At 33.2% G+C, this 20,632-nt stretch overlaps 1 long non-coding RNA gene across 1 annotated transcript in view; it reads right to left on the reverse strand.

The window, feature by feature from the left end:
- The window catches only part of LOC127848102 (uncharacterized), a 186,160-nt gene that overhangs the window by 110,418 nt on the left and 55,110 nt on the right, over positions 1-20,632 (reverse strand). The gene's annotated exons all lie outside the window — the stretch shown is intronic.

Below are 20,632 nucleotides of genomic sequence, written 5' to 3' on the forward strand. Positions count from 1 at the left end.
CCAAACATTTACAGGGATATTTTTATGATATAATAGAATTACATTATCACTTACAAGCGGGTTTTTAATTTGCCTCGATCAAAATTACATTCTCAACCTTATTCAACATATGAATTATTGTGTTCTTTATTAATAAGGAAACATACATGCATTCCTAAATGAAAACTTTATTTTTAACCCATTCATGCCTAGCGTCCTGAAAAAAGGACATTGCAAACAGCGTAAACCCAGATGAGACGCAGCATCATGCGGCGTCTCATCTGGGTCTACGCTGTTTGCTTAAAGGAATTTCTGTAAGAATAGTTCTAACTATAGAAATAAATATACAAGACATCCCTAATTTTGAAAATAAATTGATCCAATTTAGAAGGATGGAAGAGTCCACTAGACATTAATGGGTTGATATACATTCTGTTTTTGACGGTAATAGCCGTTTTACTGAGACAGTGAATTGTTAGCATGAATTAGCTTTACACATAAGTATATAGCCTCTGTATGGGGGAATTAGGTAGAGTCCGACAGATTCCTGTACAATTGAGGTTAATAGAGGCAAATATTACAAGGGCCAGAACTTCCTAAATAATAGGCAATATATAACTTCCGGCATTAACGTACAACTGCATGTCGCCCTGACAAATGTCCATGAGTATAAATGAAAATCCATTGAAATTATAGAGGAGATGCGTTCACAAGAAATTATTCTTATACTAAGTATATTGAAAAAATAATCCAAGGGTCATTATTTCAGTTTAACGGTAAGCGATATTTAAATTTCCGAATAAAAGACGGGAGAGCTTATGTCCGCCCCTATGAAATTGACGGGAGGGTTTTTATCCGGATGCCTTATATCCCTATTATATGCATGTAAAGTGATAATGTGGAAAGAAAAGCCTGTTGCACGAAAATCAACTTTAAATACTCCAAACTAAATTTTACGGTCGGCAAGAAAAAAAACGTAGGGTCGGGTTACCGGAAACAATTTTACGCTTTAAAACTGTACCTTTAAAACAGAAAATGTCATAATTTGGTAGGGAAATCAAACAACTTATACCAACTTACAGCGCACATCTGATATTGAAAACATACTTTTGCATATTTTAGGAACGTCATAAATTTTCCTTCACAACGATATTATTTAAATTCAAGTCGGTAGAAAATATTGCTTTTATAATTACTTTTATCTTTTCCGAATTTTACTCAAAACATAATTAGGGGTTAGAAATCATAAAACTTTACCAACTTTGGACGCTAACAAGAGTGCTAATTTGATATTGTAAAACATTATTGTTGCATGTTTAACAAACCTTAGAGGGCCTCTACTAGAATACCATTATAATTAATATTGAAAAAATAATATAGCTTTTATAATCACTTAAACATAGGTTTTCCTTAAATGTTGGTATCTCTGTTTTTTGTATTATATATTGTGAAATGCGCATTTTTCAGCCGATTCGCTTGATATAATTATCATGACGCTATGTTAAAAAATTAAAATTTTATTAAGAAACCATGTACATTACATGCGCAATTTTCTGGATCGACGGACTTTTTGACGTTACGTCATAGCATATTTTGATAATAACATGAATATAATATTGACACATCATTTAAATGTTATTAACCTATACAATTACAACTATTAATGTAACACTTGATCAATATCAAATTTCGTATTTTGCATGGTTTGTTTTTGAATACACGTTTAGAAACAACTAATAAAATGAGGTGTAAATAAAATAAGTTTAACACAAGACAAACACATACCATATATCCAGGTTAATTTCAAAACTGTGTTGACTGCCATTACTACGAAAGTACAAGTTTTAAAATGAAATAACGAAATAAATCCTGAACTTCTTCCATTTAGCTTTTGTTTTGACATTTTTATTATCTTATATTTATTCAAACCAAGTTATACATGAACAGCACATTCGTCTTTAAATACTACTTGTATGTATACGCTGCCTTGTATCTTTTTGAGCAACAGTATTTAAACGTATTTTATTAAAATAATAGACTTGCAAACCCAGCATAGTTGTTGATAACCTGTCATCAGGTTAACGGAGTTCACATTTAGCAAATGCATTTTGTGTTTTGACCTTTTTGGTCAGTCATCCTGGTTTTTCACAATATCATGAGGCGTGTATGACACAAAGGTTGCATTATATCAAACCATTCAGAACAGTAGTATTATGTTATAACGTATTGGGTTGTTGGTTACATGGTTAACACATACTACAGTATTTTTAAATGGTATCAACGCCATTGATAAGAAATGAAGCATTAGGAAGACTAGCAAGCACTGATTAACAATGTATAAAAATGAAGTGTCTTGAAACATTACACGTGTTTATATTTGCGTACACAACCGGATTTATAAGCGGGATATTGTGAGTAAAACGCCGAAATATATTGCTGACATAATTATTTTGTTTACCAAATATCTCCGCTCAATATTTACGCAATTGCTTTCGGATTGGCCAAACGCGTCCAATTGTGTCGTATCATATGATCAATTGTTCAAGTTATCTTCTTTGTGAGGGAAAATTATTTTTTTCCTGTTTATGTGTTACTTGGTGTTTTATCTCAACATAATCTTCCGGTCTTTACATCCATGTCAGTTGTATCTGAATGAATTTTCTTCCTGTCCAATTGTGTCGTATGATATGATCAATTGTTCAAGTTTTCTTCTTTGTCAGGGAAAACTATTTTTTCCTGTTTACGTGTTATTTGGTGTTTTATCTGAATATAATATTCCGGTCTTTACATCCATGTCAGTTGAATTTGAATGAATTTTCTTCCTGTCTTTTTTAGTTTCGGGTTTGAATTATATAATTGGAAAACCAATAAAGCACATGCGAGTAAGTTGTACTTCAGGAAGTAGTGTGATTTTGCTTTAAATGTATAATATTGCTTCATAAGCTCACCTGAAAATACGTCATGATGTTATAAGTCAGTCGTAATTGTATGTAGTGAGTTCTACCATTCAACTCGGATAAAACTACAGCGGTGTTTTAAAACAGTATTTCAATATATAATTTTCATTTTTGCAGATGAAATAAGCCAGGAAATGTAATGTTCAAATTATACATTATATATATATGTTTTTATACATAATGACTATTTTACCGTCTTTGTTCAACTTTAATATAAATTGTAGTGGATTCAAACGGAACACTTCACCCAATCTACGGAACTGTACGTAATCCAACTCGGCTTTCGGCTTTTCACGTCCCAACGTCCCGACGTTTGTGAGTCTAGAAATTTAGTTAGGTAGGAGCTATGTGACACACTCTGGGTTTTCCAGACATTTCTGGGTTTTATACCTTCCCTTTGGTATTAATAATGCATTTTAAAATTTAAGACGAACTTTCAACATTTAGGTACGGAATGAACGAGCAAACCAGTCTGTACACTGCCTATTAAACAGACGGGCCGAATGTTGAAAATGCGGCATGCTAGCCTCCTGGTCTCTTATCATGCTTATAGAATAAGCGTGACCACTGTGCAGGAGAGTGCCCATATTTTAGCTTGATTGCTCCGCAAATAGCACTGACAATGTTATCGGGTGTCAACATCCGGTTTTGTAAAACTTAATAACGGCTTTAATACAATCTATTTTTTGTATTTCTCAACCCGACTGGATGTCCACGGACAACTTTATTGAAAAAAATCAGTTGCCCGGACAAGCAATTGTACGACTCGGGCAACTCGGACATTTGATTTCGCCACCCGTGGTACCCTACTACTGTCATCAAACTTATTGATACCCTACTAGTAGTAGGGTACCAATAAGTTTGATGACACTTTCAGTGCTATAGTAGTAGGCTACTAGATATGATATGATTCTACAAGTCTGAATTAACTGAGTCTAGTTTTGACCAAGACTTTGTTCTTGTAGAAGTGTATCATTGACCTTATCAACTCAAATGCTAGTTCTGATGTGATCTTCTTTTATCTTGTATTCAATTCAGACATTACAAACATTATGGTAAGGCATTTAGTACACACCCATTCTGAGTGTTTAGTTCTTCAAAACTAATAAACAAAATACAAATGCAGGGAAGTTATGTATCGTTATCGTGATTTATCAAACACCAAAACAGGAAGATTTATTTCAAAGTTTCACATGATAGAGATCTAAACACGCTATCAGAATATTTCAAAATAAACTAACAAACAACATGAAACAATACCTGCTAATCCCTGAAGCCACTTGCATGACAGCGTTTTCAACGTTTTATCTGAAGCATCAGGAAGTTAATATAAACTGCTTTAGTTCAATGTCGTGTTACAAAATGTACTTAAATATTTGATTACTTACTCGAAAGATTTCGAACAGTCAGAACATTTTTTTTTTTTTTTTATTCAGTATAATACATACAATGTATACATGAATATATACAACATAGTGATTGTACAAAGCAATAAAGTTCAGACATGTTATACAAGATATGCTAATATGTATTTTTTTAAAAGAGAAAAGAAAAAAAAAAATAGAAGAATTGTTATGAAAAATGATGAGTTGTATAAAGTCGGAAGAAAGCATACTGGACTTGTGTGTTTCGTTGTATATTCAAAATGATCTTATAAGATTGAAAAAAAAACATACAAAAATATTTTAGAAAGATAAACTTACATTAGAGTGAAATGTATATACGTGGACAAACATCATGAGAATTTAATCCGATTCCATTTTTGTTCAAAGTTTTGTAATGTGTCATTACTGAGGGCTATTTCTTTCTCAATCTGGACTTTAAGTTTAAGACTATGGATAAAACAATTAAAATTTGGTACTTGTTTTTTGAACTTCATGTGAAAGATGAACAATTTCATCATTATAAGAATAAAATTCACAATATTATTACAATCTTTTGATTTCAATGAGTATATTCCGAAACTTACATTTAAGAAAGATAGTTTAACGTTTAGTTGCTGTTGTTCAAGAAAAGATGTTAATTGATTCCAAATAGGCTGGATGTGTTTGCACTCCCAAAACAGGTGTTCTATAGTTTCGATGTTTTCACTGCAGAAGTCACACAGATTTGAGTTAGATAATTTGCATTTAAAGAGATATTTATTTGTAGCTATAATTCTATGGATGTATTTATATTGAAAATTTCTCAGAGTGCTTTCAATAGTTGCTTTATATGGCATGGTAAATATGTGTTTCCAATTAAGTTCATGTACTCCGAAAAGGACTTGCCATTTATTTTGGGTTTTTGAGTTTTCTGTAGGGTTTTTAATTTGTAGTGTGTAAAATATTTTATTTGTTTTGTTTTTTCTTCCAAGTATATTTTCTACGAATGTTGTTTGAGTACATGGTGTATTATTTGTATTGATTTCAGATTTAATATGTATGGGTATGCTTTTGATTAATGTGTAGTACTTCAGAAAATTATTTGAAGGTATTCCGTATATGTAGCATATATCGTTAAAAGAGTAGAAATCCTTAATTCTGTAGTCATATAATTGGTCGACATATTTAATGCTTCGTTCAAACCAATCTTTATAGAAAAACGTCTTATTGTTTGAAGTTATGTCTTTATTGTTCCATAGAATAGTTTTACTGCTTGTTTGGGTTTCTAGGTTTTGAGTGACATCACTCCATGCTGATAGAACATCAGACAGAAATATGTTTTCGTTTGCAATTTCATGTAAGATAGTATTGCTGATGTTACATTCAAAGAGTAAGGAGTCACCATATTTTTTTAGAATTTTCTGATAGAATAATTTCCATTTACTTGTATTGGCATTATCTAGGTATCTTTTAACCCAGCTGCATTTGATTGCATTCAAGAATGAGTCAATGTTCGTTAATTGGATACCTCCATTTTCTACAGATTGAATTAACTGAGTTCGTTTTATTTTATCAGGCTTACCGTCCCATATGAAATTAAATATTGCTGATTTTATATCGTTAATAATATCATTTGGTGGATTTGGGAGGACTGTTAATACATAAATTAATTTAGGAAGTGCAAACGTTTTCAATACTGTGTTTTTTCCGATAAGTGTAAGTTTACGGTGATGCCATGATTTTAAGCAGTTTTTAAAATTCTGTAATTTAGGTAGTATGTTTTTAAGAACTGTATCTTTTTCATTATTTGTGAAAGTAATTCCTAACGTTGTGGCTTCATCGGATGTCCAATTAAATTTCATTTCTTTTTTATATTGGACATTATTTTGTTTTAATTTACCTACTCGTAGCACAGTACATTTACTTTTGTTTAGTTTCAGACCCGATGTCATTCCGTAAAGGGTTAGCGATTCTATTAGGTTATGGAAAGAATCGTAATTGTCGTTTAAAAAATAAGTTGCATCGTCAGCAAATAGGGACTGTTTGATTTCTTCGTCAGGTTCTAGTGATATGCCTTTTATGTGTTTATTTGATTGGATGTGATGTGATAGATACTCGATGCAGATAATAAACAGCGATGATGAGAGTGGACATCCTTGTCGAACCCCTCGTTCGATGTTAAAACTGTTTGAAAAGAAGCCATTGTTAATGATTAAACTGTTAATATCGGTATAGAATAGTTTGACCCATTGAATGAGACTTTCACCAAAGTTCATATTTTCTAAGCAAGAGAACATAAATGAATGATCAAGCGAATCGAATGCCTTTTCGAAGTCTGCAAAGAATATTAGACCAGGATTATTTGAATTGTTGAAATAGTTTATGCATTCTTGGATAAGACGAACGTTTTCACCAATGTAACGTCCTTTTATGAAACCAGATTGAGATCTTGAAATGATTGCTGGTAATATTTTTTTTATTCTGTTTGCTATACTTTTAGTTGCAATTTTATAATCATTGTTTAGTAAACTAATCGGGCGCCAGTTTGATAAGGATTCTAAGTTTTTTCCAGGTTTTGGAATAAGTGATATAATACCTTGTTTTTGTAGCGTAGTTAAGTTTTCGTTGTTAAATGAATAGTTTAGTGAATTAATTAGATGTGTTTTTATATCATTCCAGAATATTTTATAAAATTCGATTGTGATGCCATCAGATCCTGGGCTTTTGTTATTTTGCATATCTTTTAGGGCTAATCCACATTCATATTCATTAAGCAATCCGTCGCACAGTTGTTTTTCCTCTTCGTTTAAAGCGTGATGTGTATTTTTAAAAAGGGTGTTATTTTCAACATTTTTTCGTTTATAGAGAGTTTCGAAAAATAAACGTTGTTCTTCTAGTATTTGAGTCATGTTTGTTATATCTTTGCCATTGACTACTAATTTGTGTACAGTTTTTTGTTCACTTCTACGTTTTTCAATGTTTGCAAAGTATTTTGTATTTTTTTCATTGTGTTCAACATGCTGTGCACGCGCTCTTAGTATTATTACATTGAGACGTGTATGATAGATTCCATCTAATATTTGTTTTTTTAATGTTATTTCATTTTCAATGTCGGTGGTATCATTTGTGTTTGTTTGGTGCAATTGTTTTTCAAGTGTTTCAATCGTTTTGATGGTTTCAGTTTCTAGTTTGTGTGTTTCTTTTTGTTTAAATGATGTGTATCTAATTGTTGTGTTACGTATATTTCCTTTAATTACTTCCCATAAGGTGTTTGGGTTTGCATCTTTATTATTTTGAACTGTATTTAATATTTCCTGTTTTATTTGTGTTTGATATTGTGTATCCAATAAGATGCTGTTGTTAATTTTAAAGTATCCTGGGCCTCTTTCAGGTTGTATATTATGCAGTTTAAGTTCAACTAGAGAGTGATCAGTCATAAATCCTGGTTTTATGTTACATGTGTCAATAATGTTGCAAAGAGATTCAGATATTAAAAAATAGTCTAGTCTACAAAATATTGTTGGTTTTGTGTTTGAGTGCCAGGTGAATTTGCTTTCGTTTGGGTATACTGTACGCCAGATATCTATCATATTGTAGTTTTCAATTATGTTATTTAAAATATTTCTATTTTTAGGATGAGTATAAAAGTTTCCATTCTTTTTATCTAATAATGGGTTCAGGACAGTATTGAAATCACCACCGATTATAATATTTTTATCTTGGTTATTAATTATAATGGATTGTAATGTTTCGTAAAATGTGGAGTCATCTATGTTAGGACCGTAAACGTTGATTAATGTTAGTTGTGTTTCATGTATTTTGATTTCTATACTTGCTAGTCTGCCAATTATTATTTCGTTAAGGTTATCAACTGTAATCCCTATGTTACTTTTTATCAGAAAGGCAATGCCTTGTTTATTAATATATTGTCCACTGAGGTAGATGTCCCCGTCCCATTCATCTTTTAAGGTTTGTGCTAAAGTTTGTGTCAAGTGACTTTCTTGTAATAAGCATACATTATATTTGTTTTCGTCTAACCATTTGAAGATTTTTATGCGTTTATCTTTGTTGTTTAGCCCTTTTACATTTAAAGTACATAGTTTGATCATTCAAAAAAATTGGAGGGTGATGTAAATGATAATGTGTGTGTGCTTGTCCAGTTAGTTTCCATTTGAAAACATGTCCAGTTGGTTTCTTTTATAAGAAGTAAGATGTTTATACAAACAAACAAAAATAGAAAAAAAAAGTTAGGGATACAAAAGGATGAATATTCCATAAAAAAGAAGAAGTAAAAAAAAATAATCACAAATGTGAGACTATAACAATAATAAACGACTGGTCTCCAATAGAGACATAAAAAGCGCATTTCCGTACACTGGAAATACACAAACTAATTGAATTAGTGATCTGAGCTACAAAAAGTATATATGTGTAACACCTTATATTATATGGTAGCTTATAATAATAATAATAGTAATAATAATATTATAGCAAACAATGAATATGCTAGTTCTTTTCTTTTTTTTTAATCCATTCGTTTTTGCTCCCATATAGACCGCGGCATTTCAACGACGCAATATTTATATCATTCATTGACAAAATAGGTGGCATTAAGTTATAAAGATAGTGTTTTTGTCACTTCTTCAAAAAATATTTTAGTGAAATAGAAATAAAGGTCAGATAAGTACACTGTACACAACGCTTCACAATCCAAGTTACGAAAACAGCTATTTCATAAAAAAACACCTTGTGAACAGTCAGAACATGGTGCTAAAAATATTACATGTGTGAGTATCATACCAGTGCAACTTGATAAAGTGAAGATACAGTGAACATAATTATTAATACATACTTCCCTTAGCTGTACTAATACAAAGCTCTTGATCAGGAATGACCAAATAAGTATTGTTTATAAAGCAGTTAACAGATAAATTTAAAGAAACATTGTTACTAGTTGCACCAAACAATTAAATATCACATTACCTGATCACCACCATTGTTTTAATAAAATGATGCATGTATTTATATAAATTTATTTTTAATTTTGTTAATACTTTTATTTATTTTCATAAATTATTGAGCAACAATTTTTCCGACATGACAGACTTTCAATGCGTCATATCTTGCTTGTGATTCGGAATTTAATCATTTCCTATGCCTTATTAATCCACAGTCGCCAATTTGTATTCTACATGTATGTTTAACAAGGTTGTACTTTAGCCATACAAGGAAAAATGACCCCTCATCCAAGCTTTAGTGATGGATGAAGGGGCATTCTTGGAAATAAAGCCTGAGGCTGAGCATGTATAATTTAGCATATAGTTCCGACGATATTTCTAATCGATCGCGATTTAAAGCATAAAAACAAATCGAGTATACCTCACTCCAACCGGAAGCGCTCTTCAATCGGAAGTCATAATTTACAGTAAAAAGAATGTTTTGTTGCATTACTTCATAAAGGGTGGGAAATCCAGTGATTCCTTTTTAAACAAAATATATAATGTTCAAATGGGATGGGAATATACATGCTCAGCCTCAGGCTTTATTTCCAATAATGCCCCTTCATCCATCACTAAAGCTTGGATGAGGGGTCATTATTTTCCATAAAGCCTTCTGGCTTTCACATGTATAATTTGGCATCTTTAAAAAGCAACAAAACCATTCTTTCCATAGAATGATATATAATACAACACAAAAAATAAAAAGTGTAACAAATATCAATTCCAAATAAGTATTGTCTTCCACTCTTATATGAATGCACCATATCTGTTATAAAATGTATAACAAATTCAAAAGCATTATGTATAATACAAAACATATTTGATATTTGAACAACACAAAAGACCATGTCCATAAGAAATATTGTGTCTAATCAACATGAGAACTCAAAACAGCTTGGGAGAATGAGACATTTTCATTTGTTAAAGCCTTTCGAAGATAAAATTTTCGAAAGTTTTTATCTGACTTCCAGTCTGCAGTGTCCAATATATTTTTTTAACTACATCCTCTACTAAATGCAGCCGAGGTGGATGCACTTCTATACGAATGTGCCTTAAAGATTTCAGAATTGACACCCGACATAGTCAACACATCTTTCAACCATCTAGCAATGGTGCTAGAGGAAACTGGCTGAAAAGTTTTATATGATATAAAAAACTGTGACGATTTCCTAATCGTTTTAGTAACTCTAAGATAATGTAAAACAGTATGCATAACACATAATTCTTCTTTGTCATAATGATCTATTTTAAGCACAAATGCATCACCCATTTTAGTCGTTTTCAATAGTTTAGGAAATGTAAACACAACTGCCTGTTGTTCCTTATACAAGTTATTAACATTCATAGAAACTAAAGTCTGTGCTCTTGGAGCTGTAGCCAGTGCAATCAGTGCTACCAATTTCAATGTCAACATTTTCAATGTCAGATTATTCAAAGGATAAAGAGACATTAAATATTTTAAAACAACTGATACATCCCACGTGAATCTATAACGCGGTACAGGTGGCTTACTATGAAAACAACCTTTAAGGTATCGTTTCACTAAGAAACAATTCTGACACCAAGAATTTCCGAAAAAAGGTAATGTCTGTAGAAGCATTGATTTGTGTGTGTTAAGAACTGAGTAAGATTTATTATTATACTTTAAATAATAAAGATAATCAACTACTTTAATTTCAGTCGTAATAAGGGGATTAACTTTCCTTTGTAAACACCAAAAATACCATCGTTTCCACGCCAGGTCATATTGCTTCCTAGTTCCAGGTCTCCATGACTGGATGATAGTGTTTGCCGTTTCTGGTAAAAGTCCTTGACTCTCAAGTGATTTCCGGATAAGACTGCTGCGCCCATGATGATCTTCTTTGCACACGGATGCTCCTGTCCGTTGTGTGGCAGGGTGAGCAAGTCCCTGTGTTTTGGTAGCCTGACAGGAAAATCAGATAGAATAGTCATCATCATAGAAAACCATGTTTGAGACCTCCATATAGGAAAAACTACTATAGCTTTCTCTACTTTATCAGTTTTAATTTTATCGATTACTTTCCCCATAAGATTAAATGGGGGGAAAATATATGGAACTTCAGTTTTCCAACAAATACTAAATGCATTAGTATATGTTGATCCAGGTTCTGGAAACCAAGAGACAAATCTATCTATCTGCTTGTTAATTCTGGATGCAAAAAGATCTATTTTAGGTACAAAAAACTGAGAAGTAATTCTACAAAAAATATCTGCTTTTAACATCCATTCTGTTGCATCAGAAAAATTTCTTGAATAAAAATCAGCTGTATTTAAAACACCTGGGACATGAATAGCAGACAAATATATGTAACTTTCCTTTCAATACGCCATTGCCAAATATCTTTGGCTAACAAATCCATAGAAATTGATGTCATGCCACCCATGTCATTAATATATTTTATTGCTGATATGTTATCAGATTGTATTTCTATGTGAACATTACAATGATGAACATACAATGATTGTAAAGCATAGAAAATTGCAAGTAATTCTAAATAATTAATTGATAGAGCAGATTCTTAAGGATTCCATCTGCCGTTAGAATATCTTTCAGTGTCTAATTAACTCTTCACAACCCCATCCTTGCTTAGATGCGTCAGTCCGACATCTCGACTGAATCGAAAAAGGACGAATCCGTTTTCCATTTTTTAATCTTATATTCTCTATCCACCACAAAAGTTCCATTTTACTTTCATCAGATAAAATCATCTTTTGATTAAAATCTGTACTAGAATTCAAACCGAGAATTTTGTTTCTTTCCGAAGTCCTATAATGTAGGGGTGCCTCAAAAACTGCATAAAATGCATTAATAATCAATCATATAAATGACGCCAATTCTCGTACAATAATTGTATTTTTACTATAAATATTTCGAGCGTACAAAATAATCTTTTGCAACTTTTCTTCTGTGAGGAAAACCATGAATTGAACACTGTCAATAATAAATCCAAAAAAGACCATCCTTTGTGTAGGGATCAGAACCGATTTTGAATGGTTAATGGTATAACCTAATTTCTGCAAAGTGTCAATCATTATTAGTGTGTTAGCCTTACAAACAGCTTGATTCAGGTTCATATTTAACGAATCATCAATGTAGTATGAACAGCGTATGCCTAACTGTCGAAAATAGGAATACACTGGTTTTAAAAATTTTGTAAAACTATATGGGGCAGATGCCAATCCGAACGGAAGACAACTGAACGAGTACAACACTTCGTTCCAATAAAATTTAAGATATTTCTGGCTTTCTTTATGAATTGGTATAGAATAATATGCTTGTTCCATGTCTACTGATGTCATGAAATCATTTTCTTGTAATAAATCCAAAACAACATTAAATGTTTCTTGTTTGAAATGATGGTAAGTTACAAACTCATTCAAGGCTTTAAGATTAATTACTGGTCTAAATTTACCACCAGGTTTTGGTACAATGAATATATTTGATATGAACTCATTTGGTTCTGATATGGATACCTTTATGGCACCTATTTCCAATAATTTTTTAATTTCAGTATCTATTATAATTCGCTGTTCATTATTAAATTTAATACTATCTGGAAGTTTTTTCTGAACAGGCTGTTTGTAAAATTCAATGGAATAACCATTGACAACATCTAGTATCCATGGGTCAGTGGTTAGTTTTTCCCAACTTTCAAAACAATTTTTAAGTTTACCGACCGAGGAATCTACTTGTCGTTTGGGTAAGCTGAAGTAGCTCCTACCCGGCCTGCTCTGGCCCTGAAAGGTCTTGAGAAATTTCCTCTCTGTACAGGATATGGCTGGAATCTATAATTCCCAGAATATCCTCTGCGAAATGGTCTGTTGGTTCCACGTCCCCGCCATGGTTTGTAGGACCCATACTGGGAATCCTTAGCAATATATGCCATCGAGTCACATGATTTAATTTCCTTGGACACATCATCGCCAAACAGATTCTTTGTAATAGGCATTGATATATTACACAGTCCAAAGTATTTCTTTTTCAAATGAGGACGAATGCTGTAGCGCCTCTTTACTGAAATATTGTACTGTACTTGACCAAGCAATGTAAGTGTGTCCGACAAAAGAGTTTTTGTTCCCTGATTTAATGCAGCCGATTTCAGATTTTCAGCTAATTTGATTACCGGTACCATGGCTGTGGCAACAATATTCTGAATTTCAGCCAAACCTCTGTCTTGTGTGTGCACTCTTTTATCTAATATTTTCCAGATTTCAGGATTAACAAGTGGTGGTCCAGCCATATCAACATTTTCAGGAATCTTATATTTCTTTGCAATGTCCTCTATATCGCACTGAGAAGTGCATGCCACATTAATCAATTTTGCTAAAGATTTAGCAATGGGTTTATCCGTTTCTAAAGCCTTCAATTTAGGAGGCTGCCAATTTTCATCCTCAGAAGTAACTGAGCCAAACAGTTCTTTTTCAATATTCTTAGACCTAGAAGGTCCTGGAGTTTCAGTGTCTGAAACATCCTCTGAATTTATTTGCACATGTAAATTTGGCCGATCCACCTCTTGATAAGAATATTCATCAAATGTATCATACTAGTGGGGGTCAACATCTGGAATACCCAGTTTCTATCTTAATTTTACAATATCTTCCTTTGAGAGCTGATTTATGTCAATAAAAGATAATGGCAACTTTTTTGACTTGTTTGTAGGTGTCTGATTACGACTAACTGTATTTGAGGCCTTTTTGACAACAGACTTAACTTTCTTTTTTCCCTTAACGGGACTTTTTCCACGTTTCTCTTTAGTAGTCATGGTGGAAACCTCAACCATAGAAGCAACATATGGTGTATCAACGATATCACCAGATTCGAAACCGGAAAACTCCAAGTCTCCGTTCACATCCGATAAGTCGAGAACATCGTTCTCAACAGAGCTCATTTTTACCAATTATAAACAAATATAAGAATACTTGCCTATAAATAAATATTTATAAACAAGGACAGCGTCCTTGTGAGCCCTTTTCTGTATACTAAACACAAAATATTCTAAGTTAAAACACGTGTGTGAAAAAAGCACTAAAAAATCGTGCCTACCTTGTCGATCGCCGAAACAATTATGACTTCCGATTGAAGAGCGCTTCCGGTTGCAGTGAGGTATACTCGATTTGTTTTTATGCTTTAAATCGCGATCGATTAGAAATATCGTCGGAAAGATATGCTAAATTATACATGTGAAAGCCAGAAGGCTTTATGGAAAATAATGGGAAAATACCAGCCTAGTTTGGTGGGGGAAGACGCCAATATTCGACATCTGTTATATAAGGTAAAAAAGCCCTGTCATCAGCAGCTTCATCATTATCATTCTCTTCCTCCTCATTATCATCATCGTTATTATTATCTTTGTCACCATCATCATAACTATTATTACCATCACCATCATTATTATCATAACAAGGGCTGTTTCAGACCTGTTTACCCTACCGATTGCTTCTCAGTAGTATGGAGGGCATCTCTCAGTAGTTTGGGGCTGTTGTCAGTAGTTTTAAACTTTTCAATCATTTTAAACACCATGACTGGGTCACATATCAGTTTAACGGTACATAAGCTTAAGATGAATTTACTTGCTAATAATTTTTTTTGCTTTGATGTTTTACAGCCGGTGCCATTTGGATTAGGAAAATTAACCTGATAAACCATGAAATTGGAAAAAAACGCCATAAACCATGAAATTTGTAGACATTAAGCATTATACACATGTATATAAGTAACAAAATTAAAATTGTTTTTAAGTGCATGTTTAACGGCATTTTATATTATGAAGTGCCACTTCAATGTCTTCTTAAAATAAGACAATATTTAGATAATATCCATCCACATGCATATTAAACTTGCAATAATCTATAGATTCTTAAATACACCATTTGATCATAAGCTCTTTAAAATTAGCTATTAATTTACTACAGTATTTTTATAAATTAAATATCATGAGGGGAAAACATAAACAAATATTGACAAACATTCTTTAGTGTTCTTGTTGTGTTAATGATGTATTAAATGGAGTTAGAATAATATATTTTATTTGTTTACCTTTCAATATCTTGCACTTGACAACCTCAGTGCAATGCTATTTCATTGAACTGTACAACGTAATAAACATAATAAAGCAGAATATGCATATGAATCTGATTATACACAGATCCACTAACATATAAATCAAATCATGTTTGTCTCTTTCCATTTTCAAACGATACTCATCTTATTATAATAAATGCTCTAACTTTGTGAGTATACTAAACTCCAATTTTCCAACACTCGCTTCCGTGACGCACATTCACCTGCAGAGTTCTGATAAATATTTGTTTTTTTAATCTCAAACTTGGTATGTTGCGTTAATTGACACACGCATTACATTATTCCCTTATGACCATATGATATTATCCGTTGTTAATTTGAATGGTATTTATTATTTTCGCCGTTAATCGCAAATTCTCGTCTGCTTGCCGCCATCTTGGACGTGTGTAAAAACAGGCGTGCTCAATCCCGATACATCGACTATCGTCGGTATTCTCCGCAATAGAAAGAGAGATGTGTATACTGGATAGCAACGTAAAATCGTATATATTCGGCTAAATTTGCGAACCAATACGCAAGTCAATTCGGTGACGACTCGACATGCTCGATCAGCACTCGTTCCCCGGGAGGCTTGAATTTCAACGTTTTTTACTACGCAAGCGCCAAAATGATTATGATTGATAAATTACCCGTTAAGACCGAAAATAAGTGAAAGTACGATTAAAATCTGAAATTTGACCATTTTATCCATGGATCCGTAGTTTTTCAGTACAAATCCGTAGTGCGTAGTTTAGCCAAATAATCTGTAGTAACTACGGCGAATCCGTAGAAGTAAACAGGTCTGCTGTTTGTAAAACATGTATATAAACCATATGGGCTGTCAGTTGAAGTGGAAGCCATTGTGTGAATCCTTTTTTTTGTCAGTGACCTTGACCTTTGACTTAGAGACCTGAAAATCAATAAGGGCCATCTGCCAGTCGTTATCCATGTACCTATGAAGTTTCATGATCCTAGGCATAAGCATTTTTGAGTTATCATCCGGGAACCATTTTACTGTTTCAAGTCACTGTGACCTTGACCTTTGACCTTCAAAGTGACCTGAAAATCTTTGGGGGTTATCTGCCAGTCATGATCAATGACTCAATGTACCTATGAAATTTTATGATCCTAGGCGTAAGTATTCATGAGTTATCATCCGGAAACCATTTTACTGTGTAGAGTCACTGTAACTTGACCTTTGACCTAGTGACCTGAAAATCAACAGAGGTCATCTGCCAGTCATGATCAATGTTCCTATGAAGTTTCATGATACTAGGCCTAAGCGTTCTTGAGTTATCCGGAAACCATCTGGTGTACGGACCAACAGACCGACGGACATACCAACTGACATGTGCAAAACAATATACCCCCTCTTCTTCGAAGGGGGCATAAATATTAACATAAACATCTTGCACATGAGGAAAGCAACAATATTATTTGCGTATCAAGAATCAAAATAATTTAATATTATAATATATATAATATGTTTGTAAAAGCATTCAAACATAATACACAATAACACTTGTCATAAGCAAAATTTCAATAGCAACTTATATACCAATTATTGGCCATACAACTTTTACAGTTAGCACTTTGAAGGCTATTTTTACCTGACCCTAAACAATATTATCCTTAAACAATTGACATGTGTTGTAAACCATAAAGCATATCCCTTTATGCTATGTACTTTGTGAAACAATTGTTTTAATGTATGAAACCTGGATTTGTGTATATTATTATCTGTCTACTCCAAATAAACAAGGACCAACTCTTAAAAAAACTATTTTGGTAATAAATAATATTTATTTCATACAATATTTGTCTGTAGAAGTGTAGTGTTAAGCACCCGCTTACAGTTTACAGTTTTTAAATTATACTATGTTAATATGACAGAAGTGGTTGCATTTTTATTAGATGCTTGATCTACATTACAGCCAACGCAGAACAAACATAATCTGCGGCTACGCCACGGCCAGAAATTGAGTATGCGGCGGCCGTGTCAAGTTTTCATGCAGCGTATTGCTGAGGCACTTGGCATCGATCTGGGCAACGACGCCAAGTCTGATTTAACCTCGCGTACTTGCGCAGAGTAAATCCGCCACATACGTACGCGGCAGATTGAGTGAAAAGATATACACCTACATGTACATTTGTGTAGCATAAAAACCTAGATTTAAGCTACTTTCATATTTATTATTTTCACATTTTCATAAGCGATATGGCACGTAATGCGCTTTAACAAATTATCGTTGAATAAATTAAGCACAATGTTAATGTTTCGTTCGATTCTGAAATGAGCTTCTTAAATTTGTAATCTGAAACACGCTTCAGAATTTTAATGCTAATGCGACATTAACAAATTTTAGCGTCAAATAAACAGTGCTAAAATATCCTTTGTCTCCATAAAAAGCGCGCAAAAATTATGCAGACATGTACAACGTCGCATGGAAAGTTTGGGTGTATTTTGTGTTGTATAAAAACATGTGCATCACGTCAGGCGCTTTATGCATGTTCAGTGGGGAAAAAAAACGCCCCCATTGGGCGTTATTTCATCACATCTTTAAATGGTAACAAATGCCAAAATGTACTTGATACTTGAGAATAATTGCGAATGTGTGTGTCTTGAGCACTTTTATCGTAAATATTTACCGAAATTTGCTTTAAAACTGGAATATACGGAATTATCGGGTATGATTGGCAATATCAACTGTATAATATAAACAAAATAAAACTAATTTATATACACATAGTCAAACAATAGTTATAATAAGCTGATAATTAACAAAACAACAATTAAGTGTTGGTTATTGATGTGGCTTCAAACTGCTAATTGTCTCAGCTTAAATATAATAGCAAAAACAACAAGCAATCATAAATCCACCAACTGCTGGATTCTTGACCACTCGTATGTGCCAACACATAATAACGTGACATTTATGTGTGAAATAAATACACTACGGGCGGGAAACAAACTAACTTGGCCAGACACATTAAATATTCTTATATGCTAATACATGTTGTCGTAAAAATTAAACCCAAAACAAATACCTCTGTTGATCGTTTTAATATAAAGACAATAATCATACGGCGCAATAAACGCACACAAAGTAACTTAAAGTACTTTAGCCAATTCTAAAAATGACAATGGCAAATGATTATTGGAATCTTATTAATACATGTCCGTCACAATCGTATTTTGTTTTAATTAATTCGATTTTTTTTATTTGCACTCTTTTAAAATAATAATTATTTATATCCAGATGACAGCAATTTCTTTAGAAACCAGAATGCAATCACAAAAAACAAAACAACAGCATGCTTTTTTATTAACTAGTTTATCTATTTTGAATCCGCGCGCATAAAATTAATTATGATAATAAATACAATTATAATTGTTCTTTTAAATTTCTTTGACCAACTAATCATTTAAAAAAGATTTTGATTTGAAGATGCCCATGGACTCGGCGTCATGTCGCAGATCGCGGCTTGCCTCAGCATGTCTCGGCAGACAGATGCGAAGCTTGGCTGCGAAATGCAACTTGCCACCGCATACTGAGGCGGCTTCAACGGCCTTCTCGGCATCGACTGTTGCGCCTTGCCGCCGCAGATCGCAAATATGTTTGTTCCGCATTGGCTGTACTGTAATTAATTTATTCTATTTTCAATTAACTTTGAACATTTTTTCCTCTTGGTTCTTTTTTTGTACGAATGTCTTAAAATTTCACCCATGTTGTATTTAGTCAAAGATTGGTGATGAATGTCCCAGAAGTGGTTTAAATGCAATGCCAAAAGCTTGAATAATGACAATAAAGATAAATTCAGAAATAAGCATTAGTGAAAAATATAATTGCCAACCAAGGCAAATGTCAAGTTAAGTACAAATGGACGAATTGGTCAATCAATATACACTGCAACTCCAATATATCACGGTCCGTTATATCGCGTTGTCCAATATATCGCGAATCGGCTATGGCTCCCAAAAATCTGACGAGCATAATCCTTAAATAAAATGTTTTTATCTGAGAATTTGATGCATTAAAATCCGTTTAAAGCAAGTATTTTTCCCTTTTTTCACCAACTTTAATCCAACAGTCATAATCCAGTTTTGACCAGATTGTTTGCTTACATTGTACATCACATTAACACCTGTGTACTGCGATAAACAAAAGACCCATTTTTCAAACATGACAGGTCATTTCGGGTGTTACAATTCTCTATTGAATTTGCTTTGAACTGCCGAAACGCACCAGTGCACACATGAAGGTGTACACAATTATAACAGTAAATGTCACAAGTCAATACTGACCTATCTCAACAATCTGTGTGCGTTAGATACAGTATACAATATAGATCAGTTAGTCACAATGCTCTACTATTAAACCCCATGCTGTGCATGCTTTTCATGAGAAATGAATGACGTCATTTTGTACATGGGTCTAATTTGTGCATGCTTTCTTGAACAATAAAACTCGGCAATGTTTTTCGGATTAAAAATTTAATTATACGCATTTGAAAATACTCACATGGAATAATGTTTTGTGTTATACCAATTAATGACATATGGATATAACACAAACTTGAATAAGGTTGGTAAATAGCGTGTTTTGAGATTACATAATGATGCTAATGTATACATATACATGCATACATAAACTGACAATTTATATCGCGCGCCGGATATATCACGGTCGCGATTTTTGGACCCCTTCAACCGCAATATATTGGAGTTGCAGTGTATACCTCACACATCAATCAAGGCTGGGCATACACACTATTGACTGATAAAATCCTAACAAGAGCTGTTTGTAAAACACACATGCCCCCAAATTGGCTGTCAGTTGTTGTGGCAGCCATTGTGTGATTACGTTAGAAACCATTTGACTGCTTCAGGTCACTGTGACTTGACCTTTGACCTAGTGACCTGAATCAAAAGGGTCATCTGCCAGTCATAATTAATGTACCTATGATCCTAGGCATAAGCGTTCTTGAGTTCTCATCCGGAAACCATTTTACTATTTCGGGTCACCGGGACCTTTGACCTAGTGACCTGAAAATTAATAGGGGTCATCTGCGATTCATGATCAATGTATCTATGAAGTTTCATGATCCTAGGAATAAGCGTTCTTGACTTATCATCAAGAAACCATTTTACTATTTCGGGTCACCGTGACCTTGACCTTTGACCTAGTGACCTGAAAATCAATAGGGGTCATCTGTGAGTCATGCTCAATGTACCTATGAAGTTTCACG

The sequence above is a fragment of the Dreissena polymorpha genome, chromosome 10 (genome assembly GCF_020536995.1).
Source record: "Dreissena polymorpha isolate Duluth1 chromosome 10, UMN_Dpol_1.0, whole genome shotgun sequence".
Taxonomy (NCBI): domain Eukaryota; kingdom Metazoa; phylum Mollusca; class Bivalvia; order Myida; family Dreissenidae; genus Dreissena; species Dreissena polymorpha.